General features: G+C 38.5%; 1 long non-coding RNA gene across 1 annotated transcript in view; it reads right to left on the reverse strand.

Annotated features, from left to right (window-relative positions):
* The window catches only part of LOC135302778 (uncharacterized), a 166,455-nt gene that overhangs the window by 28,228 nt on the left and 110,856 nt on the right, over nucleotides 1–27,371 (reverse strand). The window contains exon 3 of the long non-coding RNA XR_010364340.1: nucleotides 77–218. This is a non-coding gene — a long non-coding RNA (uncharacterized LOC135302778). The remainder of the gene's footprint in view (nucleotides 1–76; nucleotides 219–27,371) is intronic.

The raw sequence follows: 27,371 nt of genomic DNA on the forward strand, positions 1-27,371 counted from the left end.
GTCACCACTTAGACTGTATTGAAAAAATATCAGAATGAGCATATTGCCTCTGGAAATTTCGAGCTGCACTACTTACATTCACTTGGTGTATCCTTGTGATGTCATTTCGGTTGGAGCAGAAGAAGAAGAGCAATGAGCCTCCCTTTCTTATTTTTCCACTGAAATTTTATTCAGTTCAAATGAAGTCATTCCAAATAATTAAAATGGCACCTTTTTGCCTACAAAATCACATTAAAAAATTTTATAAAGACTTCACTGATTTATCCCTTAAAAACACCGCTATCCCCAACATCATCATTATTACAGCAATGAAAAATATTTTTTTACAACTTGGCAATGGGCCAAGAATGTTAGATTAACTGTACATTACAAATAAACATTTGAGAAATAGTGTAGTGTGGTCTTTTTCTGAAAACTAGACATAAAGTCACTAGCCAAGTCAGACTTCAGTTCAAAGGCAGGTACTTTACCTGCAACTTATTAGTTCTCTTGCTTTTTGTGCACTTTTAAGACACCTTTTTGACACAAGTTGAATAATGAGCACAACTAGACATTACATGAAACACTGTGATTTTCCTCAGCAGAATGCAGCTGTTGTCTAGGCACAGCTTGTAGTCTACTGCAACACAGAGCAGAAGAGGCTAATTGATGGGTTCATTAGATTACAGATCAATGAATGGCTTGGGTTGGAAAGAACTTTCAAAGATCATCTAGTTCCAGTTCCTCTGCCAAGGGGAGGGACACTTTTCACTAGACCACATTGCTCAGAGCTTGCCTGGCCTTGAAATGGGTGGGAGGGGTTTGGGGTCGGAGGGAGGATGTTTTTGTTTGGTTGATTTAGGTTTAAGTATTGGAGTGCCAATGTTGGCATAGCCCATAATTCCTTCTCATTCATGGTGGTTCCTCTTGTTTTGAAGCTATCATGACAGGGTTGCAAGTGTTAACATGATCACATCCTCAAACTTGGGAACAAAGAGTATTTTAAAAAGGGATATGATGAAACAAGAGGAGGAAAAATATTTAGTCTGGATTTTTCAGACCAATAACAAAATACTTTATCATCATAATCTGAAGCATTTCCATCATGCCACTAATACTTTTGCCTTCCTTTTTGTTAGCCCACCCTCCTCATTTCTGCATCAAGTCTTCCAAAATCAAGCTGCATTGGAAGGTATTTTGAGGTCATTTATACAATCAAACTGTGCCAGATAACAGTAAAAATACATTAAACCATTGTTAACCATCAATATCTATTTGATAATTTCTGCATCAAAACATAAATTTTGTATTTACTGTTGGGGCTTTCTGATAAAGATTTAGCATTCAATTTTGAATTAACCATTCAGCAAAGGGGACTAGGCAATAAAGCTGCTAAAAGTTCAGGAAAATTGCTAAGTAACAAGCATTTCTGAAAACATTTTGGGGTTGGTAGCACACTCTTTGACCTACTTATTGACTCTTTGCAGCTACAAAAAGTTTTGGATTGGAGAGGAAAGGAGAAAAATTGTTAGCTGAAGAAGAAGACACTGCCATTACTCTATTAAAAATGCAAAACAAAAGCCAAGTTTTTGCTGTGCCAGGCATCTCTTCCATTTTTTTGGGTTATGTACAGGACCAATTTGAATGACAATATGGAGAAAAAGAGATTGAGATCTAATTTACTTTGACCATTATGAGTAAAATTGTAATGAGGCTCAGATTCCATTACTTTCACACAAAAAAAGTAATTAGAGGAATTAGGGAAAAAATTTAAATTTTGGGCCTCACTGGGCCTTCTTCACAACCACTGGGCCTTCTTCAGTTCCACAAAGGCATGCCATCAGCAGCTGCTATATGGCTGGCCCTCAGTTCTGAGGGAAGACATCAACAGCAACAGTCATATTTACCTGGATGCTCCAGAAAAAAAGGTAGAAAAATACTTGTTTCTTTTCAGTCCACTTTCCCCCATCCTTTTCACTTTCTCATTGCACTTGTCTTTCCTGCTCTATGGCTTAATCCCGTCAAACATTTCTCCTATGCCACTGAACTTTTAGCAGTGACCACAGTGACTTTTCTGAAGCTGTTCATCGTTGTTCGCTATTTTCCCTTACATGGACTGCAATCTCAGGCTGGATTACAGCCTTGTTTATGAGGTAATGGTACGCAATGTGGCCTTTGATACTAAGCAGTTCCCTTGGAATGCTATCAGTGAGTGTCTTTCTCCATATTTATTGAATTTCTACTTTTTCTGCTACCTTCAAGTCACAGCTCAATTCTGACCCTTTCTGTACCTCATCTATCATCTGACTGTTTTTCTGGTCCTTACCACTGTTTGCTCTACCTGTTAATGCTTAGTCTCTTCTTACTCACAATCTTTCACATCTTGCTTTTTATACAGCCTCACAGACTTTTGACAAAAACCTGTCCTCTCTGTTCTCAGTAGTTACAACTTTAAATCCTGTCTAATCTAGTTCCCACTGACACAGCAGATCTCATCTTTGTCCTCACACAGTTGCCAGTCCTTTCCCTGTTGTGTCTCAATTTTCTCTCTCTTGACTTCAGGGGGGAAGTGCAGGGACCTCACATGCAGAGAAAGATTAACTGGGATTTACATGTCTAAATTCAGACATGCTTGTCAAAATACCCAGCCAGCTGAGACTTAACTTTGGAACCAAACAAATTCCTTTAGTGCCTCTAAGTTAAACTGTGGGGCTTTCCAAGAGTTACACGCTTTATGCCACTCAGATGAGTTGGGTTGACACTAACTATGGGAAGACTCACATATGGGATATTTCTTTCGACTTTCCTGCTCAACCAGCTTTGATCTAGTTGACTTTCTGAGAAGCAGCTAGCCACATCACAAATTCCAGGTTGTAAGGATTCATTTTAAATAAAGAAATACTGATTTCTCATTTTTATGTTTCTTTTTGGGAGGATCCTTTGGGTTTTTTTTAGTAATACCAGCAGGTGGAATAAATAGATTAAATTTTGTCTACAATCTCAAAGAATACAAAGCTACATCTTCCAACCCTCAGAGGCTGCTTTAACAGAATTAAAATGTCTGTCATGAAGACATGAATGCTTGCCATTAGCAGTCAATCTGCTGTATAATTTAGGAAGGATGAAAGCCTTGTCTGAACAAAGACTAAGAAAGCAAATATCGAGGTTGTTTTGAATAATAGTCCTTTTCGCAGTGCAGCCCCACACAGGTTTAGAACATCCGGCAGAGCAAGGCAGCCCCTTCTGCTACAGAGATAAAATCAAAGTGTTGGAGGAAAAGTGAGAAATACCCTATAGCTATGGCTTTACTTGTACAATGCCAGTCTATCTTTAAGCTATTTTATGGGTGTATTGTCTAGTTCCCCAACTGTCTTTGCAAATGGGATCTCCTATAGGCATCAGAGTGAAATGGAACAGAGGAGGTTGTAATGACAAGGTCTCTGCTGATGGTTTGAACTGCTCTGTGAAAGTGTCGATGAGCAAATGAATGCACAGAGAGTATTTGTGACCAAAAAAAAGCCCAGATAATTAAGCCAGCATTATGGAGTAATGCAAACCAGTAAGAGCAAGGACTGGGGTGAAATGGCAAAAGCAAATTAGAGTGCAAAGGTTAAGAAAAGCTTAAGCTCATACATGAGTATGGCCAGATGGGTGTGAAGAAATGACACAGTCTGAAAGACAGCACAGTGAGAATGTCCTGGCTTCTCAGGAGCATCATTATTTGTATCACACTCCCACCCAGAGGCTTCACACTATTATCAGGGTCCCATTGTGCTACATATTGTACAAAACCAGCAAAAGTCCATAGTCAAAATCACAGGAATAAGCAGAGAAAAAGCATCAGCACAGCAACATGTAGGAGGCAGAGCTTGGACGCACACGGAGCAAAGTGAAAAGGTTTCATGCCGGAATGACTCTGGATTTGCTACAAAGGATCATGAACCTCTCAACGAACTTGCAGCCCAGTGAGTTCCATGTACTTCCAGGTGCTGTAATGAATGTTTCACAGAGAGATAATTAACCCTCCTCACCCGAAAGCTCTGCAGTGCTAATGCTTTTCAGCACAATCTGTCCATGACACCATGGTAGAGTGCAGAGCCAGGTTTATTATTTCAGTTTGTTCTGCTCCTTTTTACTGCTACTGCTCTCTAAGGTTAATTGTACTCCCTGTGCTGATACACAGTAATATCTATACATAGACCTCACTGTATGGATTCTTTTTTTTGCTTTTTTCTTTTTTTCCTCCTTTAGAATCAATAAGAAGTTAAAATGCCATGCAGCTTTCTCAATAAAATGCCAGGAGTCATCCAATGAAGTGGGAAAGGGTAAGAGTAAAGGAGCAAACCCTTGACCCCCTCTGACTCAGCCCACGCTACTCTTGGGCTAGAAGAGGACTTGAAGTAGATGAAAGAAAAGATGCAGGATCATCCAAATGCAAGCCTTTTCCTTGTGAAAGGTGTATAGCAAAATGACTGCAAATACCAGGGCCCAGGTTTCTATATATCAGTCTGCTTCAAGACCAAAGTCCAAGATCCAGCTAAATGCCTAGGCTGTTCTTTTTTCAGACTACTAATTTCATGTTCACTTCAGAGCTGTTTGGGAGACCTGATCAGTAGGAATCTCATCAGGGTTTTGGAGATATATCCTTTTTGGGATGGGCTTCAATCAAAGTGACTGCATCCATACCAGGAGTAGCACACATCTGATCTTTCTCTGTCCCAACTAATCTTGTAAACAGGGCTATATACAGAAGCAGAAAGAACAAGACAAGTCCCTTGAAAATGTCTTCCTATTTCAGTAGCTAAGTGAAACTCCAGTTTTGGTTTAAAGTGGAGGCTCAGGGTCATCACATGGTGATGTAAGTATTCTGCTGGTTCAGCTGTCTTTTCACATTGGACTCATGAATGGACTCATGATCACAGTATGAGATAAAGAGAATCAATGGCTCCTCTCAAGATTCAAGACCATCAGAGAGACTCAATCCTGAAGTCACCATGTCCACAGCATCCCACAACCAGCTGAGGGGAGCACAAATGTATGTCTTATATTGTCTTGTTAAATGAGAGAGCTCTGTCTTAAGCAGCAGCCTGTCCACATGGCTGCTCACAGCACTTGTTCTGCACAGGGTCACCCTGCCTCAGACATGACATCCTACAAATCTGTAGCTCCAGCAGGTGTTTTGCAGTCAGCCTCCAATTTTCTGTAGATCAGTTTCTCAGGAGTCCACAAACAAGAACAGGGATAACCAAGTTCATATACCAGAGCAAAAGTTCAAAAACATAAAGATTGTGACAGATGCACTTCAGCACTGAGACCACTTAGCCAATTAGGTCAGCAAAAAATATCTTTCTCTTATTAGGTGCACTGCAAGAAATTTATCCCAGTCTCTAATAAAACTGTCATTAGAATCTGACGAAAGCCAAGTACTGTCAGATCATTCCATGCTGATGTCTAGTACAGTATGTTTCTAAGATAACTGTTTAACCCTGCTCACTTTTAGCAAGTATCTTTGAGTTATATTTTCATTTCATTTTGTGAGTAAAAAGATTGTGTTTTAACAGAGATCTGTAACACATTAATGGTACTAAGCAGTGAAGAGTTAAATCAGATTATTAATTTCATGCTGAAATCAATCTATGCTGAAAGTAAACAACCACCTTTGCTCACTTTTGAATGGTTTTGCTTCTTCCCTTGCTTTGGAACAGTTAATACTTAACTTGAACAAATCTTTGCTTGTTTGGAAGTTTAGATTTGAGGAACAAACCAAGACAGATGGTTTCTTTTTCTGTAAGTTATTGATTAATGGATTGTACTAAATGGTGTGACATGCCCTTTAAATGGAATTTACAAGTAATATATTGTATCGAAACTGCATTATTAATGATTTTGATGCCTGGCATTTGAGTCTTCCTTGAGTCTGAATTCTTCTTATTTATCCTGGTGAAGGTAGAGGGAAAAAGCTGTTTTCCTCCAGTTTGCTGGCTTTTGTTCTCACAGTCATATATATTCCTAGGTTTATTCCCCTTATTCAGATTACATCTAGCCTGACAATTTTCCTAACTGTATGCAAGCCAAACAAGGAAAAAAAAATCTGCTCTTGCAAGAAAATTACTAAAGCCTCTAGATAAATATATCTATGTAAGAATTCAAATGACTGGAGAGTTCACATGTCATTATTAAAAAATGTTTACAGTCCTACATAAAAAACAAACAGAGAGAATCAATCTTGATTTTCACTTGGGGATTTTTATTAGTTAAAACTTTCTCTGCTTATTTTTCCTGCCTTTGAGAAGCAGCCTGCAGTGCAGATGTGCTGTTTTGTTTACCAAGTAGACTTATGCATGAAAGACTGAAATAAAAGGCAAAGTGAAATTAAAAAGCAATTAAACAAGAAGGAAAGCTTAAACAGTATTGTTCAGTTCTTATTATTCAGTCTTTTTAGGAGAGAATTTTGAACTCAGGGAAACAGAGGGATAATTCATGGGAAATAAAGACATTGCAGAAAAAAATTTATTTTGTCTTTACAGGCAAAGGCATCAAGGAGATGTTTACTTCAGACCCTTTCCTGAGTTGTTGGAAGAGAAAATATGGTATCAACCTGATGAATCAAAAATAATGAATAATAAGGATCTGGCTGACATGCTGAGGAAACTTCTTAGTAAAGTAACTTGCAAAAACAGAAGTGGTACAACCTACTCGTTAAGGTATTTTGCTGTTACCATTACAACCAATGACCTGGCTCACAAGAGGTAATCATACCTAGCAGCTTTACAAAATACTGAATATCAGACATTGAAATCAGTCTTTGATTAAACAGGTTGGAATGATCCAAGAAATGACAGATTAGAGCTATCACCTGGCATATATATCTAAATAAACATGATATGACAAGGACTGGAGGTAATTGAAAGTCAGAAGTGGCACTTGGAAAAATTTGAACTTGTAAAAATAATTTACCCATTTTGGAATGAACATTCTAGCTTCCAAAATTAGAGAATGGGAAGTAAAATCCATAAGCAATTGGCTGAAAAAAAGAAAACATTCAGTGTTGCAATTTTCCAGGAAGTCCCAGACTCTCACAGGGGCATAATTTAAGTTCACCTCAATTTCCAACGCTGCTGGACATAGGGAACATACTGGGAATGGACTGGGCACAAACTCTGTGAGGAGCATCCAGAGATAGACACCAAGCTCAGAAGTCAGGAATCTTTCATGCTCACCTCTGCAGCAGGAATCTGGCAAGCCTGATCGCTTGAGCCAGTCTGAAGTAGTAAATTTGTCTCAGAATGGAAGATGCTTGAAGCTCAGGCTCTGGATGAGAAAATCCAGACAAGTTAAACCATTTTTGTTTTTTTGGTTTTTTTGTTTTGTTTTTTTTTTAATAAAATTCCCCTCCTACCATGCAAAAAAAAAAAAAAAAAAAAAAAAAAAAACCAAAAAACCAGTTTTTGGGTTGTTTTGGTTTTTTTTTTTCTGATTAAAATAGTCAGTGTTATGGAACAACAGATTGGTCCAACAGAGAAAGGAAGAGAAGTAATTACCATTGGTGACAGGCAGGTGTAAAAGTGTGGGTGTGCTCCCTGCTGAGCATGTCAGTATACAAACTTAAACTCTATGTAATAATTGTATTGTTCTACCCTGCGTCGTGGTGTGACATACAAAATCTCAGCATTTTAAAAGACCACTATAAGGAGAACAAATATTGAACAGGGCTGTAAAAGCTTTGAACAATGAAGTAAGAATAGATACAATTCAATGTTCATCAAAGTAGTTTCAGTGACAATTGCTGCGTTCCAAGAACAAATATTACTTACAAGCATTTAATTCATCTCAGGAGAATTTTTCAAACCATTATGGTCTCAGAAAAACTCATCTGAACTACATATTTTAAAAATTAAACCAGAGAAGGGAGCTTTTTCTCCACCAGTTCTTTAGTCTTCAAGCAGTGTTTGAACAGTCCACTGAAGACACTGGAAACATTTTCGTGAACTCTGCAACTCTTCACATCTTGTGCAGAGCTTTAAGCAAACAAGGATAGAGGCAAAGATGGGTTTTTGAGCCTAATCATTTTCTCAGGTGTTTTCATGCAGAAGTTGAATTTTCTTGAATCCATTTATTGAGTGGAACGTATTGAATTTCCTTAAACTGGAGATTATTTTGGCCTTTGTTTTTGCATCATTAAGCAAGTTTGTTTTTCTGTTTAACATCAGGGTTTACACCACTTTCAATAGCATGGTACATGACTTCCATGTTTCAATTCAATGTCAAACTTCCTAGGATGCTACCTGTGCTTAGGTGCACAAAACTTCATCTCTCACACATATATAGCTTCACAGTCAAAATAAAGTGTTACTTACAAAACAGCAATGTACATTAGAGAAAAGATTCCCATTATGAAAGAAAATTACTGTTTTTTTAGGCTCCAAAAGAAGAACTGGATAAAATAAGGACTCATATAAGGTCAGTCTATATATAAATTTACCCAAACTACTTCAAGTTTTAAAAATGGTTATAATCTGTTTTCCAAGTTATATTAACTGATTGCTTTTTACAATCTGTTTATTTAGACCCCAATTAAAAAAAAAAAAAAAAGTGTCTTAGGAGTCTTTCAGTCCATATAAAGACAGAAAGTATCAGAGGTTTTTCTAAGAAAATAAATATGGTATAATTTCACATTACTAACGAAAATGCAACACAAATCACAGTTTCTACTCTAACAATGAAAATAAATGGGGGAAAAAAAAAGCCTTGAAAAATTATCTAGATATCTGAACAAATTGCTAAGCAAGAATTCTGTAACATTTTATCCACTTATCTGCAGGTTTTTTTACAGTAAGCCATTATTTCAAATGGATTTCATTGAGTTTTAAGTTAAAGATAAGTGGTAAAGTTGAAAACCCTTTATTTCTTTTTCAACTGAAGTAATGATACCAATTGAGGAACGCGATAATTTTTTTCCAGAAGTATGCTATTTCCTTATAACTCACAAGATTTTTATAACAGAAATTAAACTGACAAAGAAAAAACATGGCAAAGAAATAAATTTACTGATGGAATCACTTTCAGAAAATGTGTAAACAATGAGGTGTATTTAATTACTTTTTCAAAGATAACAGAGCAAAGAAATGTGTCTCTGTCATTAACCTACCCAGTCCTATATTTCAGGTTACTGTTAGGAAGTGCTAATACATTTGTTTGTTGAGTCTAGAGCTAGCAAATGTCCATGAAGAAAAAAGAAACAGTGTACTCTATCAAAAGTTTTCTCATTTGCTTCTTAAAACAAAGTGAAGAGTCAAATTATTGTCTTCAAGAAGACAACAAATTATTTTTAATTCTCCTGATTTAACACCATTGCAAGTTGAATTTACATGCAAACAAAACAAAATTAACTATGGGTTTTCTTATAATAACTTGTTTCCATTCATCTCTAAGTCACCTTTTTGACCCAAATTATTTCTTTCTGAACTGATTTTTTACACACTCTGTAAAGATTTCTCTTTCAAGGGACAATACTTGTAAAAGAGTGCAGATTTTCTGAAGCTCACCTTACAAAAAGACAAAAATATAAGTTCTACAAAAATATATACATAAACTCACATATATACAGTCAAAATACAAAAATCAGAAGTTTATGGACACTTCACTAAGAAATAATGGTGACTAAAATTCAAATTCCTATCTTTGGACCTTCTGTGGGCAAACTCAAAGTCCACAAAGCAGAAACCCCACCATCACCCCATCAGTAATGAATGTGGCACATGGTAACCACAATTCTCATTGCCACAATGATTTGGTGGTGAAACACTTGCAGCATGTCATTTATTCCCAGCACTATTCCCACTAAACAGGTGGCTGTTGTTCTGTCACAGTGAGCCACGGCCACAGTCAGCATCCTGGTGACAAGATCTCCTGGTTTGTGAAGTGCCGTGGCAACTGAACTACCTTTTCTATACTTCCTCCTACATAATGCCAAAAAGCATTAGCAGAAAAAGATTTTCTGTTGTACTTTTTCCTTGATAACAATGTTGATTTTAAAAGGATTTAAGTTTGAAGAGAAAGAAGTCAGCACCTTATATTATGAGAATGCCCTGTTTCTTCCTAGTATCTCTAGAAATAAAAAATTGCCTCTTTGTAATTAATACATTTTTGTATACTTTTGGAAAAAAAAAATCACACCAATCAAAGTGAGACAGAGACAGTAATCTTGTTTTTCATGGGACATGTTAAAAAATGCTTATAAATATAAATATATATATATGTGTCAAGATAATAAAAATAATATATATTTCATCCCCTTTGTGAATGGCAGAAAACTTTGAGCAAGGATAATGGAGGAATGCTGAAAAAAGATGACAAAATTATGAAAATTAAGAAAAAATGCAAACCTGATAATCCAAAATATACTGCCACTGGATTGTACCAAGTTCTATATTTAAGAAATGCCTAATTGCATTTAAAACCCAAGGTCAGCCCCATCTACTTCAAGACCTGAGGCCAAAGATATCTGGCCTTTCCTCCACTCCACCACAACGAACCCCTCCCCAGGCTCTGGCTTGTACTGCCAGACAGGCAGCAGGTTACTGCAGCATCATCACTGTACAGTGTACCAGCAGTGATGTGTCTGCAGTGCCAGGTTACTGTAGGAATTGTGCTCTGACCAACCAGTCCAGAGCATTGTCCAGCCTTGTGAAAACACCTGCTATTCCCAGGACTGCCTGAGACCTGCTGGTGGGGTGAAAATGGCCCTAAAGTGCTTAGAAAGACAAGTTGCGTGTACCCCTCCTTTGACTTTGAAAAGAAGGAGTGCTCTCCCTTTCCTCAGGAAGCAGGTCAGGAAATATCTACATTTAAATGGAAATAGTGCTAACACCAGAAGCAGCTCATAATTAGGGATTATTATCTGCAATATGGAATGATTGATACAGAGCTGAATCTAATGACTTTAGAGATTATTAGGTCATTTTGTCACCAGTTGTTTACTCTGTCTATAGACACAAAAATCTGTTTTCCTTAACCACTGCAGAACTCTGCATGATGCCTGATGGGTAGGAAACAGAGTATAAAGTGTGACTTTGTAATGCACTAACATATAAGCTGAACACATGGGAGATAAATGTTGAAAGAAAGAGAAAACTTGGCATTTGTTTAGGTAAGCAAGCTGCAACACAACTGAGGATGAGTTTGACTGTCTTTCAGGAATTTTTGCATCAGACTTGAGTCTGAAACCTGTGAGGTTTTAATTGAATTTACTGTTTTCAATAGTTACAAGAACTCTTTTTTCCATTCCATTTTTTTCATTTGAAGCTAAGTTCAGAAAATATTTGGAGACAAAAATATGCAAGCAAAACCACAAAAAATATTTATAGGTGAAAATGTCTGAATATACCTAAATAAGGTGGTAAAGACTAACACACCTATAAGAAATCCAGTCTTTTGACCTGATTCAATACAGAACAAGAGAATCTGCTTGTACTTTTGAAGGCAACAAGCCTTAATCACCTACTTAATCTAATTATGTTCTCACATGCTTCCCTCAATGCAGGGGGGAAAATCCTATTTCTCTAAGTGCATCGCTGAACCAAATATTCAATAATGACTTTGGAGTCGTTGCAAATGAGTCCTGAGTGAATGTTGAGTCAGCAGAGCTGCTGGGACTCCTGGGCCTGCTTCTTTGTAATCAAGGCAAAAACAAGCAAAAGGAGCTCTTCTTCCTTTGCCCTCAGAGGTGGGAGGTATCTCACCAGTCTCACCTATGAACTCTTCATTGCTTAAGATGTGCAACACACCCCAGTTGCTTTATACCCTGAGCTCAGGAAGGTACATGAGCTGGACACCTTCATCGCTGCAGAAATGAGGAAATAATCCGAGGAGATGATGCACTGGAGGGCAGCTCCCTGAGAGAGAAGGGAGGAAGCAGGGAGGTATCAGGAGGGCATGCCTGATGCCATCTGTCATTACTGCAGCTGCCTATTGGAAGACAACCCTGTAACCGAACCCTACTAAGTTCTTTGTAAAGTATCTCGTTAGTCCCTCCCTTCCCAAACTGTCTCTCTATTAAAATGTGATAAATTAATTCTGCCATTCCCAGTTCCAGCCTGTCCCCTTACTGAAATGTAGATGAGTCATGCTGGCTAGAACTCAAGACAGAGATAATTATACAGGGGCCAGGCAAAGAATTTCATTTGCTGACTGCTGAGCTGCCCTATCAGTAGTGGAGATGGGATCTCCCATTTCTCCCTTTGCTCTAGGAAACTCCAGACAGAGAATAAGGGGGTATGGAAAATGAATGTTCCCTTGTGAAAATATTCTATACACAGGCTCTGCATAGCATGCTATTGTAACATACATCTGACTGGCCAGGAGCAGTGAACTTGAGGGGTTTGACACTGGGACCAGATTTCAGTGCTGTGCAGCTCTTCCCTGTTCGATTCCCAGCTGTGGTCATGCAGTAACCCCTGGGTGCAGGACAGTGTCTGTGAGTGCTACCCAAAGATGTACACACTGGTATGAGTGCTCTCTTTGCCTCTCATGGGGATGCCTGCCTGTGCCAGCTGTGCAGAAAGGACATGCTGCAGGGCTGCAGCCAAGGCTCTGACCTTCCCCTCTGCAGTTAGTGACTGCTTCTGAGAAGAAAACGTTCCCCTTCTCTGTGTGTGGATTTCTGACTTCCATCACCCACACTCACACACAAGCACACTCTGCTGACTCCACTGGGCACTTAATTTCTGGCAGACAGTTTATGGGTCGTAGTGAATCTGAGAATTTGACTGATTTTTCTTTTAGCACATTGCCCTCTCAAACACTGACAGGATCTCGGAGCCTCTGCTACTTTTCACAGCCAGCTAAGTGATGCACTGATGTCTCGCCAGCTACATTTGAATTCAGTTTTGTGCAAGACAGAAGCATTTCTTAGATGTGCTGGATTTTAGTTGCATAAGGAAAGAAAAGCAAAAAGTTATGAGTAATCTGAGGAAAAAAAAAAGACACCTTATTTTAAAAAAGACACCTTATTTTATCCACCCTAACCTTCATTAGCAAAAATAAAACAACTTCTTTACTACCATAATCACTGTCCTCCCTTTTTTTTTCTAGAACAAGGAATAACTGACACTAGAGCTAAAAGAGAAATTATTTTATTTTTATTGTTTAAATTTATATGTTATGCTTCATCTACATCAGAACAACAACCACCCTAAGGAAAGGCCTCATATTTCCCACTGTTCTACTGTGTAATAGTTGAGAGAAAATTAAATTAACAACAAGTGTTATATATGCTTGAATAATGTCCATTTCCCATACCTCCCACACTTTAAACATTGCCCTTAAACAGAAGCAGAGTCATTCCATACATGTATGCTGCCTGTAGCAGGTAGGGCCACTAGCAAGTGTTTTACAGGATACCCAGACAGAGTCCCCCAGAGTGGAGGGTGCTCAGGAAACCTAGGCTTGTAGCAACTCTGGCAGAAATAGCACACAAATATATAACCAAGTAAGTGAAAAAATTTTATAAGAGATTAAAAAAAACAAATCAATAACTGTAGAGATGTACCACCTCCTTTCCAGTGTCTCCTGAAGTGTCTTTTTTTATTTTTATTTCCTTTTTTCTTTTTCAATATATTCTTTCATACACAAAGTGTTTTTAGTCTAACGGTGCATTAAACAAGAAGATCAGCATGGATCAGCACACAGAAGACACGATGTCTCTGTGAGAGAGCATGGTTCAGGTGGATGATTCACCATGTAACAGAAAGAAACAGGAAGAAATTGTGAGGGCAAATATCTCTGACCCTCTCAAAGATGTCTCTCCACCTCTCTGCATTTACCACCTAGGCAACTGCTTTGGTGAGCAAAGAGTAATTCTGCAGCCTACAGAGAATAACTGTACAGCTTGCCCAAGAACCTGTAGGGGTCAGGCTTTTCCAAATATCCATGACAGCTTTCCCACATCACACCCAAACTGGCTGTTTGCTGGGTGGCTGAACCAGGGTCACAGCACAGTGACCTCATTGTTGACATCTGTAGAAGCAAAGATGTGGCTAGTGAATCCTAGGGAATGCAAGACACAGAATCAATGTCTTCATGTCTGAGCAAATATAAAATACACAGTTGTGTAAATGATATGCAAAACTGAAAACAGAAAGGACATCATCCATTCAGAGAAATAAGGGGAAAGAGATATCATAGGGGAGGAGACTGCAACAACTAAGACAATTCATCTGATTTAGAGCCCTGAAGCTTGCCCTTAAAAAGAGCAACAATAGAGACAAATTGTTGCATGGTTTACAAATTATTAACCTCTGGTATTCATATTCAAAGTAGAAGCCATAGCTGGCAGTGGTGTGCTGGTTTCAAGTAAAGATTTGAACACAATTTCTATACCCTTCCAAGATAATATCCTGATGACTGGCTTTATCTCAAACTCCAAATCTATTCTAGATGATGTGAAATAGCCACTGGAGTGTAAAAATTAAATCTCATTGTTTCAGTTTGCTAATTCCCCAGCTGCTGAGCTACCCATACTCTCTTTCTGGGTTTTCTTCTATATTGACTTTGTAAAATATTATACAATAAGGATGGTCCATGAATACCTGCAGCATTCATTCATCTTTTTGTGTATTTGCATGCCCTACACCGGGTGTCATGTGCTCACATTTACCAGTAGAGAGTGAGGAAAGAGGGAGATGATTCATTATTGCAAAGTATTCTCTAATTTTCACATAAGATGAATTTTGAAAGTTGCTGTGGATAGAGGTGTTAAAAGAGTGCTGGCTTCTAAGTGCATGTAGGAAGTTTGCAACAAAGACTTGCTTTCTGATCTCTTCTTGAAATATCTTTTCCTTTTCAAATAAAAGGAAAACCATGCTATGAATACAGGTAGATGCTTTGTGAAATTTCAGTACACTGCTGCCTCTGTAAAACCTCTACCGATTAAGCTTCCAGACCTGTAATTTTAGATTCTCTCCACATATTTACATTCCTAGATATATGGTGTGGCCCACTACTTATGTTTTCACTTAACAGTTTCAGTCTATATCCTTATTAAAATGTTATGCCTAAATAACATGTATACACAGCAAACTACAGACAGTTTCACTTGTCTGTCTCAGGAGGGTGAAGAGCCAAGAAAATTATGACAGAATATAACTCAGTACTTCCAGAGAGGCTGAGTATTTTGAATAGGATTGCTGAGACACAGCTGCCAACCCCTTTATTCAGAAGAGAACCTCTGCATTACATTTGGGCTGTACATTTTGCTTTTAGCATAAGCTGCACAGAAAATATAAGTGAAGAGATTTGAAACTAAATATTTTTGAATGAAGCTTTTATAAGAAATTAGACGTAAGAATTTGAAAATTGTTTTCTCCAGATACCACATGAAAAAGAATGTGTGTTCCCTGCATCCCTTCAGCTCTCCCTCCCTCCCTGAGCAAGAGACCTGTGAAGCTGAGGTAGCATAAAGGGGCTTTATGAGACATCCATGAGCAGAAAATTCTCCAGTTCATAGGAAACGCCCTTTTAGTCCCAGCGATTGCAAGCTGACTCCTGCTTTGTGCCTCTTCCCTGGTAAGGTGATATCTCAGGGCCAGTGGCTGTGGCAGAGGGGAGTTACACTGTGCATTTTTGATGGCACAGAGGCTATTAAAGGATGTCAACCAAGCACTGGAATTAGAGTAGCACAGGTGAGCAACACCTGAATTTGGGCTGGCCCTGCTAATAAAGGAAACATAAACTGATTTATCAAAATTGCATTAAGATTACAGAGGGTGAGTGATGTCAGCATTCTGTGATGTGTTAAAAGAAATCCTTCTCTTTCCATTTTTGCCCACAACTTGCATCGGTATTTATAAGCAATTCTATGTTTATTCTAAAATATTGTAACCAATACGATTACACCAGTTCTGTTCTCCCTCCATCTCTCCCTACATTTTCATGGAGTAAGCTACCCTCAAGTGGGGATGAGAACAGACAACAGGCAGAGAATAAAAGCATAGCTGTTTAATGAAAAAAATAAATTCTGCTATGTCGTATTCTATAAATGCATGTATAGTCAAGAATTACTAGAAATGAAGCATAGATCCTCTGGAAAAAAAAAAAAAAAAAAACAACAAACCCTTACATATGTATATGTTGGTATATTTATATGTGTATATATATATCTATACATATATATACACACACATTTTTGTGTGTGTGTGTGTGTGTATGTGTCCATTTATACTGCAAACAAACAACTATAATTTGCACTAATGACAGACATTTCAAGTAGAGGTCCAACCTGTGGCTAGCCCCATGCCAGGACAGCTTCAGATATTGCAACCTTGAGAAATTACCAATGCGACAACAGTAACATATTTTTCCAATTAGTTTCAGGGAGGAAATGAGACGTTTTTCTTTGCTAATGCCTCTCTCTCTTCCTCTGCTTGCCCATCCATTTTATGCTTCCCGATGGTGCTCAGGAGGCTGTCAGTTTCCCTCCAGCACACTTCCTGCTTCCACCCAGCAGGAATAAACTGTTAGCGCTTTGTTTGAAATGATTCCTGAGAAGTCTGATTCCTCTCACCAAAATGTGAATAATTGTAGCATTTGACTCTTGGCTTCCTCCTCAGGGATCCTTCTGAGTTAAATAGTTATTGAATTTATCCTAACAGAGATTGCCAAAGAAAACTTTATTTGAAGGACAGTGGGGGGAACAAACTGTTTGCTGAACTGAAAAAAGTTTGAAATACTATAAAGGGAGAGAAAAAGTCCCATAATGGAAGGTGGAAATCTAGGACAGACAAATCAGGCCATAAAATGTAAGATCAACACAGGAGTGGGAAGCAGGAAAGCATATCCTGGGCCAAACATACCAATGGAGACTATTACACACACATCTGACACCTCAGATGTCATACACAACGTGCATCTGCAAACCACCTCTTACTCAAAAGTCCCACATTACACCAAGCTCAGCAAGTCCATGCTGGAAATGAAGAGGCTGTGTCAACAACAGTTAAGTGCTCAGTATATGAATCTAAGATGCAGACATCTTCAAACCCATATGTCCAGTCTCTCATTTCTAAACTAAGGCCACTGCTTTTCCTATTTTAAACACCAAGAATGTGGCTCTATGTAAGGAAAAAGAGATCATTCTTCTCAACACATCTGCTTAACGTACGCCTTTTAATTGCACAACATCCAGTGAAGAGGCAAAAAAGCACGGCAGAAATAACACATCTCTAAGAAAGGGAGCTTAACTCTCTTCGGACCCATGAGCCATGAAGTACTAACAAGGTTCCTTGAATAACAGTAACTGTTATTAAAGTGAAATGCTAATGAGCTCCATTCAAGACAGGTGGCTTCAAACTTCCCAGACCCTCTCAAGTGTAAAGCTCAGATGTGATTTTCAACCCTTCTGGTTTCCATCTGAAAAAGATGAGCATAAGTACTTGAAAGACAGTTGCTTTCCAGGTGTTCTAGCAACAGTCTTCTGTAAAAGGCGTCAGCGTAAAAGCCTGCTTTCTGTTACATTTTTAGCTTAGCTGTGAAAATGGTAGGTGGTCCCCTACATGGAGTAGTAATGTTACACTTTGGCTTGCACATAAACTCTATAACCTGCCAATAGTAATGACATGGTAGTAAAAGCCTAATAGAGGATCCCTTACAACTGAAATATCCTGTTCTGATTTGTTCTATTCTGTTATGATCTATTCTATTCTATTCTTTTTTTGTTTCCCCCAAGTGAGCTGGTCAAATGATGGGAGATACCATACAGTTCTCTTGCTACAAGGCACTGGGAAGTAAAAGACTTTCAGCTTTATCTCAGCATCCCATCTTAGCATCCCATCTTTCCAAGTGTTTCCCCACAGCCAGAAATGTGTATATATGCAACACTGCGTTATAAGATTTTTCTCTGCTTATGCAGGAATACTGTGATTCTGATACGTTGCCATGTTAGCTGCAAAAGGCTCTGACTAAGCTATTTCAGACTTGCTTCAGCTCAGAATCTGAACAGCTCACAAACTCATTGAAGTACATATCCTCACTTTTTTCTGGTGATGTAAAGAAATGTCACCCTGAAACTTAGCCTAATAAGAGGAAAACAATGCACCATCAGACACAGGCCCTGTCACCTGCCCCATTGTACTTACTAGAACATCAGAGCCCATCTGCAAGCACTCACAAGAACACTGACAACAGCAATTGTCTCCATTGGCAGCCAGATGTTTTTTGTGGTGAGAACCAAGGCTATGTTCTGGTCACCAGGAGAGCGTGCTTCTCTCTCATGGCTTTTCAGAGTTCCAGACCTGGGCCCATACCTTCAAGATAATATAAACTCCTCTACACTCACAAGTAATTTTCCTCAGTCACAAGGAACTATTGATAGAACAGCAAAAATGTCTGCAGACAAAGACTCCCATTTTCCCCTGAATTTTCTGCCCCAGCTGACACATCTCATGAGAATTCATAGACTCTCTGAGGGGCAACAGAGAAAGCATGGTGGTGGGAAGACCCACCCTTGCTGGCCAAATTCCTGTGTAGTTTAAGCCTACCATAAGACACAAGGAGGGCAATGGATCATCAGTAGATGAGTGCTAGAGCTACTGGCCTGGGGATACCTTGTGTCTTCACTGAAGTTTAACTAAATAGTAGGATTGCCAATTGTCATCAAAGTTAAAACAGTGGCAAACATTCTAAGTGCTGATGAACTTTCTTCTGTGGTATCTAGGTATTTTACCTATAGAGTCAAGTCCTACCTAATTTTTCTGCATTCCCTTCTTCTGCTTACATTGTGTAGGCCTTGGAAAACCTACTCTGTTGACAATAGTTAGGATTTTCACTAGTGCAGTGAATCTCAAAGAGAAAGGGAAATATTAACACATACTGAGATTGGAAATGTGAAGCTTTACAGTCAAGCCCACAGAACACGAAATCTCTTAGTTCTTTTTGGAGTTATTTCTTGTCTTTCTACTGAATTGTAACCAGGGTGCAGATAACTAAAGAGCAGAACATTGTAAGCAAACGAGTACACAGTCATGCCACAGTTTGTGGCATATTTTGTCATTGTTTTAAAGGTTTACCCTAGGCTCTCAAGGTCTCTACAGAGTTCTATTTGTGTGTAGGAAATACTTGTGACAGTGGTCAGAAAATGGAGGTCTTACTAAGGGAAGGAAGGGAGATAGGGAAATGCTAGAACAGATTTTTATGGATTACAAAATCAAGATCAAGATCATACAGGCTTTTAGAATTATTTCATTCCATATGAAGGTTATACTCCACTGATATCCAGGGCATTCCACAAAATAGTCTCCCACATTATCCCTTACAATTTGGATATACCCACCGCCATGTACATCTGGGAGAATGAATGAGAGTGCCAAAGTGTGCAGAGGAAAGGAGATGGGCCTAGCCTGTGTTCATGATGAGTTTAGAGAAACCACATGTTAAGGATCACCCTCTCACACCCCAAATATCCATAAATATGAAGAAGGAAACCTGAACTGGTGACCTCCTGAGCAATAGAGTGAAAACAGAAGAAAAGAGAGGTCATGACTGCTGTCCCCATAAACCACAGCATTCTCATGCTGATCAATAGCAAATAAGGAGTGCTTTTTTAGCAATGGACATTCAAAACCAGTCCCTATTCTATCCCAGAGCAATCATAACTATACACAAATTTATAAGAGCAGTCATGCTACATCAGATGAAAGGTCACTCTCTGCTAATACCTAGGGAGTAGAATGCAGCAAATGTGATTTCCTCAGTGCCTCTTGCAAGCTTTTTGTAATGTGAGACTGCGAGACCTCTGAAGCCAAATAGCATTTTTGTGAATACCATGATTCTCAATGGACTCCTCTTGCAAGAACTTATCCCATCTTATCTCAAACATACACAAACTTTCAGCCTGTGGCAAGGAGCTTTGTTCTCCAAGGATTTAAGACTCAACTCTGATCTGACACAGTTTTGTCATCTTGGCATGGAGTTCTCAGGAAATCACCTCTGGAAAATGCTGTGAGAAAGTCTTCAGAAAAGAGACCTTAAAGATATGAAAGGGAAAATTACAAATTACCCCTGGGCCAGGGACAGCAGGTAGCTCAGAGATTCAAGTAAAAAAAACACCAAAGTGGAAAGGTATAGAATCCTAAGGCAAAACCTAGGAAAATGGCACCTCCTCATCATAGAGGATTAGCTTCAGGGAGCAGCAGAAATCAATCCTTCCCCTCCTGACCCATGCCTGCTTTGTCAGGAAAGACCCTTGGGGTACTTTATCAGGTGGTGAGCCTGTCAGCATTTTGCCTTCTAGTTCTCTAAATTCTCCCTCTCCTCTCTCTCTCCCTCTCTCTCTCTCTCAGGTGTGTTATCTAATAAATATTTACTTTATACTTTTAAGTCTGCTTGCAGAGTCTTTTGGCAGACAACTAAGGTTCCAAAATGAAGTATCTCAATGCAGGATGTTTGCGCTGTTCAAAGTATAAGTAACACATTCAGAGATACATGCAGCACATTAGCAGATGAATGAGCATGACCCAGGATCTAGCACTTGAGACTTCTAAATTAATAAAGCCACTATGTCTTCCTACTCCACAATTTTTACCCAGTATTTTTTTTGTTTGTTTTTACAGACATAGTGCACAAATAAGAACTATATTCTTGGGGCACTACCAAGCCTGACAGGAGGGATGAACAATACATAGATTTTAAGGTCAAACTCTGTTTGTGGGGAGCCAATACCATTATAGAAGCAGTACAGTACTGTGACAATGAACACTACTTTCTCAAGGAAATAAAACAGATGTAAGACACTGGGAAACTGTCACTCTAATATACCCACACAATCAGATGGAAATATTTCAGTCATTTGGGATAAAACAGCACTGTCAGAGGATCAGCATTTCCTACTCTGACAGTGGATACTTTGCCTTTTATATAGCAGCAGGAAATTATCATCTGTCTTGAATACATTAATGCCTTAGTCCATTGTCATTATCCCTTGACTCACAAAAACATTAGTTTGCTTTCATGGTGAAAGTCCTAGTTAAGTGTCTGTGGGAGACAGATACATATGGGGCATGATGGCAGAGAGAGGGGAAGGCACTGTTTCAATATGTCAGCAGGAGAATTATTTAGTTATATATGCCTCACAAATGTGGTAAGTGTTGCCATAAAAGTCTCTTCCAGTTAATAATTAATTTTCTAAACACAAACATGTTCTCATCTCACAAGAGAAAATACACCACTCACTGAAGAGTTCATGCTTATTCAGAAATTTCCCCTTTATCCCTCTTGTACATCGTGTCTACCCAAATTCTTTTGTAGCAGTAAGCTTTAACCAAATATGCTGCAGATGTCCCCATGTTCAGGAAGGATCTCAACCAGCTGTTAGCCATGGAGGGCACATGCCATGTAGGATAGGCATAAAAACATTTGCCAATTGATCATATCTGTCAGCTTTCTTTCATGTAATCGTCCAAAAATTATTCTTGAAGACACCCCTGGATAATCACTGTGTATATACATGAGAGAAAACCCACAAAAACATTGAATGCTAACCTCTCCACAAGCTTGAAAATGTTTTTAATGTCAGTAAGTGTTATTAGTAATTCCAGCAATAAAAGAAAGAAAATCAACAAACATTGTATTTAATAAGCTTTTGTCTTGTACAAAAGTACAGGACTGTAGATACTGTGCATGGAGATATATGTGAGACAAGGCACCTGCCTGCAAGCTCATGGCATCCCACCTGGGGTTTCTGGTTTTGATGGAAAGTAATGATAGTTTGGCAGCTTTGGCCAAGTATTTAAGTGTTCTTGTAATTGCCTCACAATCCTCCAGTCAATCTGCTAAAAATGTGTGTCTGGAACAGCAGAGTCCCAGAGCTAAAGCAGCAGGGTTGATGTTAAGTCAAAATTGACTTTCAGAGCTTCTGGCTATAGTGACCCTCATTTTTGCAGCCAAGACTCAATACCCTACCAATAAAAATTACTAAAATTTATCTTCAAACTGCTAATACAAACTGAGAGAAAATGCCAACACAATAAACCCTAAGATCATTAAAGCACACAAGAACATGCTCGACACACTCCATGTACGTCAGCTAGTGATCTTGTGGTGTTTAAACCCAGCTGGGAAGTAAGACCCAGGTAAGACACTCCCTCCCCTTCCACCCCTCTCTGGTGAGAGGGACAAAGGCAGAGACTATAGATTGACATGAAAATTTACTGAAAGCAAACAGCAATGGAGAATAAGGAACTCACAGTAACATCAACAATACTAATAATGAAAGCATGCAAAAGAGAAGGTGCTTTACACACAAAAGGTGTACATCACTTCAGCTTAGCTCTGCCTGGCCACTGACAGAAAAACAACGTGGAAATATTGCTGCAGCTCAGCAGAGGCTATTCCTGAGACAAAGACAAGACAGCAGATACTTTCCATAGCTAGTGCCATGTGGTCTCCTGAGACAAAGACAAGATGGTGAGTGCTCTCCACAGCTGCCATTCCCAAACCCCAGGCCTAAGACAATGAAAAAAATGATGGGTGAACCACAAAAAGGCCAGATCACCCATGTTGCATCTCTCACTTTCCAAACCACTGGGCTTGGTTGTGGTCAGCAGTACTCTGCTTGGCTTGGCTCCTTGTGGCTGGCTTGGGCTGGGCTGGTTCACAACCCAATAACAATGATCATCTTAGAAACAGTCTTTCTTCAGACATCCAGTTGCCTGAATATTCCTGAAGGGCAGGAATCAATATGAGAGAGCTGACCCACCACCATGAATTTGTGACCCTGCTTTGACTGGGGCTGCATTTAACAGGCTCTCCATCCCAGCATTTTCTAATACACTCATCACTGTGTCATGGAGCACAATTTTTGCTTCCTCCATTGTTGTTCAGGGGATGCATTCCTTGTATGAAAGCCCTGATGGTATTTATGGTTTTGCACTGAGTGGAATAAGCGGACATATTATTAAGTACATCCTATTCAGGACATAAGAAGAGAGAAAATCTAACTGTCTCCTCCAACAGCATTCAGCTTTCTGGGGATTCATTTATCTCTTCCAAACCTGAGGGGAAGCACAAGAAGATACTTGCCTGTAATATAAATGGTTTGCACATAATGACCCAATCTCTTCCTTTTCAATATTTAGACCAAGTGCAGGTGCCAGTTTCCCACCTCTTTTGGCATAGTGTGGCATCACAAATCATAACTTTCCCAATTCCAGTCTAAACTGTCTTATAGGCTGTTGGCAACAGAAATAAGAATCCTAGGGCTCTTTACATAATTTCTTACAATGTCAAAGGAATGTTAAGAGACTGAAATAGTATTGGACTATTCTTTTCCAGCTGTGCTGGAAGCCTATATATTCTCTTGATGCATTAACAATGGAACATGAGGATACAAGGAAATCCATGAATCACAATTGTCAAAATGAAGCTGCTTTTAGGCAATGAAATGGAAGATCACAAAAAGCAGCCAGACTAGTTAGGACAAAGGAAAATGTACTCAAAACTTTTTCCCAAACCAACTGGGTTATGCAAAGGGCTGTAGCAGGTTAGCAGACACTAGGAACAGGGGAAGGTGCATTAGGGCTGTCAGCACACCATGGCTACCTTTGCCCCAGCAGGATTGCTCTCTACACAGGACTCCCTAGTACACCTGAAAGCCCTGTTTTAAATGGGGCAAGCAATGAGTCTGCTGTAGCAGCTTCCTTCAGGGAAATGATTTCACAACCCCAGTAAATCCTGCCATTAAAGACTGCTTTCTGACCAGCACAGCAACTTTTCACCTTCACGCACCCAAGCAAGATCACTTAGCCTTTTTTCATTCTTCTCATACAAATCACTGCAAAAACAAGCAGAGGTTGTAAAATTCTTATAGGAAGGAGTTTGGAGTTTGGAGGCATTTTTGACTTTTTAATCCCACCAAAAATGAGAAATTGTGTCTTTTTGACCACCCTCACTCCAATATCTTTGCCTTTAAAGTCCATCAAAGCTGTCACATTTTATTCTCATTTTCTGAGTGATGTCACTGTTAACAGCCTTTTACTTCTTTATCCCATTTTTACCTACACAGCTTGGCTTTAATATTTTTTTCTTTTTCCATTTCAAATTCTCTGGCCCTTTGAATAGCATAATTTCTTTTCTTAGTGGGTTATTTCCTTGTAAAATCATAAAGCTTAATCTCCATCAGTGTATGGCATGTACATAATCCAATATGACACAGATAGATGGATGGCATCCCAAGTTAAAACCTCCCATATAGTTTTCCTCTTTGAATATATTGATTTTAAATATCTCCTTGGGTAAAGCCTCTAATTATTTGTGCCTTCCTGGGGGTGAACCTTTTTTTATTAAACAGTAACTAACATTATCAGTTAAGAAAATAAAGTTATACTTTTAAAGAAAATTAACACAAACAAATTGTTGTAGCTGCAATTTGTATATATCTGGGTGTCACATGCCTGTCTCATTTCTTCTTTATTCCAGAAGGTCAAAAGTAAACAGCAACAAGAAAACCATATAATCTAGCTGTGTCTGGTACTAAAGCCTTTGCCTTTCATGATCTGTGCCTTTCTTCTCTTGCCTTATTAAAAATACAGAAGGCAGTATCATTTTTCTTGGTGAATATTGAACCAGTGTCACCGAAAAGAATCTATTTTTTGCCCTAAACCAGGACAAATATGTTCAATTACTTCCTATTTTTCAGTCTTCCTCTGCACCCAAGGAATGTGTTTTGTTGACTCCAGTCAAGTTAGACCCAGAGTGTCAGCTGAAGGGGGGGAATAGGATCGACCACCACCTATCTGGAAAGGCATATCTGAGCTTTAATTTAAAGTTGTCAACAAACATAACAGCTTTTCCATAATTTTGCAACTCTTCCTCTTGTAAATTTCTCAGTTATTCTGTTCTGATTTTTTTATGTACCCCTTTCAGTGAAATTGACAATGACTTAAAAAAAAAAAAAGGTCTCTTTGATGTTTTGTGCTGTTGAAACAGAAGAACAGATGGTAGCAGAAACTAACAGGAGACCTCTGCAGACACTTCTGAAAAAAAAGGGCAAAAAGTGTTGTTTAAACCACCAGTAATAACACAAAAAGAAAGAAACAAAGAAAAAAGTTATTATAATCTGTCTCTAAAATAAGCTCTTTGCCATAGAAGCATATGTTTGTATTGTATTACCAGTAATTTCATGGTGGGAAAAGCTGAATTGTCTCAGATCTGACACGGGCTAAAACCAAGATTTACCATGGCTCAGCTGTCTTTCAGGAGCTTGTTCAGCTGCACTAAATCATATATTTAAGATCCAACACAGATTAGTTAATCCAACAAAATAATTCAGTGCATTGAACTGTGCTGGACTATAGCAGAGCAGAAGGGAAGGAGCCATGTTGACCTCCATGACTGACTAGTCACTGACTGATGTCTTTAAAATTTTCTGCCTAATTTCTTGCTCTGTGGAATGCAGCTCACAAATCTCTGACTCCAAGACAGATTTCTATTAGTTAAGTGCATAAGAAAATATTATTAGTAAATGAAAAAAATCTGCTCTCTAAAAAAATTTTTAAAATTTAATTAGCACTACATCATATGACCATTCTTTCTGTATATGAGACTGCCATATTATCCTAAGGTTGTTTCTTCTTATTCTTATTGCTGGTTAGAAATATCATTTGAGACCTGAAAAACTTTCCATTACAATTACCATCAAATCAGATAACTTCTTAGAGAAATGCTTATTTCAATGATTAAGCATTTTCTGACCAGCAGAAGAGTTTTATTGGGCAATCTGTGTGTTAGCATCATCATTTTCCAGCCACAAATTGTGATAATGCAACATATCTGACTTTACATTGTGGAAAACCATATGGTTGCTGTGTATAAGAGAAAGAGTAGAAAAGAAAGTTCAAAAGCAGACAGCCTGGGAACAACTCATTCTCTGTCTCTGTTATGAGGCCAAAACAGAGAGTGGTATGAAGTATCATGGCACACAGACCTTTTCTCTCCATTTTTTGAGTGAACTACAAGAAAAAATTCAATACTTAATTCAATTTTATTAGTATTTCTTTAATTTCCACAGGAGAAGTTATTTTGCTGAATAAATTTAACCACACACTATGACCCAGACTGTTAAATTAGCTTTCATTTTCAGTCAACTTTTAATCTCATTCCTATTATCAATTAATACAACTAATTTCACCTGGCCAGAAGCAAAGAATTATTTTTCACTTTCTCAGATGACTGTCTTTGAACTTTACCAGCAGATACTCAAGGAAACAAACACACAACAGATAATGTCCAAATTCCAAGGGAGGACTCATGAACATGTAACCTCCAGGCATCTAATGATTTCCAGGTGCACATCACCAAGTGTCTCATCTTTATTTAATTAGCCAGCTGGCCTCATATGTCAGGAGTACTAGAACAGCACAGGCACATCTTGAAGGTGTGCTGAGTGGTTGAACTTCCAGTTCTGTCTGAGATTAGAGAAAACAAGCAAAGTGCTGCTACAGACAGAGAGTTTTGTACAAGTAGAGGCAAGCTGAAAATCCAGTTACGAAACTACAGTGTTTTCCATGAAAATTATAGCAATAGTCTTGTTCAAAGCCAAATGCAGGAGTTTTGTCTTATCTCAGTAACCAGATCAAGAAACATATAAATTGCAAAAGGAATAGCTGAATAGTCCCAGGGTAGAACACAACATCCCCTGGCAGACAACTCACTTTTCTTTAGAATGTGATAAATGAGAACATTTTAGAGTTTCTTCCTTATTCAGTTTGTTTTCTTTAGCTTTAAAATTACACATCTCTATTTTTTCTTCTTGATACAAGCTGAAGCTAGAAGCAAATTATTACCACTTGTTAGAGATGTTAAATGTTAAAGATTAACCACTTGCAAAAAAAAAAGGAAAGTATTGCGAATCTTTCAAGAAAATGGTTTGATGATCCACTGGAGCATGAGAATCTGAAGTATAGATAATGGGAAGTGCATTGAAAGTTTTTGGAGCACCAGGTCTATGCCCATTACTCAACAGAGGGCATGTTGTTTAGAGTTATCATGCACTGGGTACCAGTGATTTACCCCAACCACAAGTTAGAAACAATTCTGGAACAGTCATTCAAATGAGTTTTCTTATGTGCAGTGAATGAAACTCGGTAGTATCTGAAATCAACTAATTCAAAGCAGTCATGTTTCATCATGTTTGCTACAACCAAAAAGCTCTGAATATGGGAACTGGAAACATCTCTAGATTATTTAACCCTTTAGAGATTTAATATTTTTCATTACTGGTTAAGAAAACATCCAGAGATTTTGAGATAAAACATGTGATAACTGTTTTTTAGTTTTTACCAAAACAGGACCTTTGACTGAGGCCTGGTTGTTCTGGTGTTCCTAGGGTGCTGAGTTTCCAGTTA

The sequence above is a fragment of the Passer domesticus genome, chromosome 6 (genome assembly GCF_036417665.1).
Source record: "Passer domesticus isolate bPasDom1 chromosome 6, bPasDom1.hap1, whole genome shotgun sequence".
Taxonomy (NCBI): domain Eukaryota; kingdom Metazoa; phylum Chordata; class Aves; order Passeriformes; family Passeridae; genus Passer; species Passer domesticus.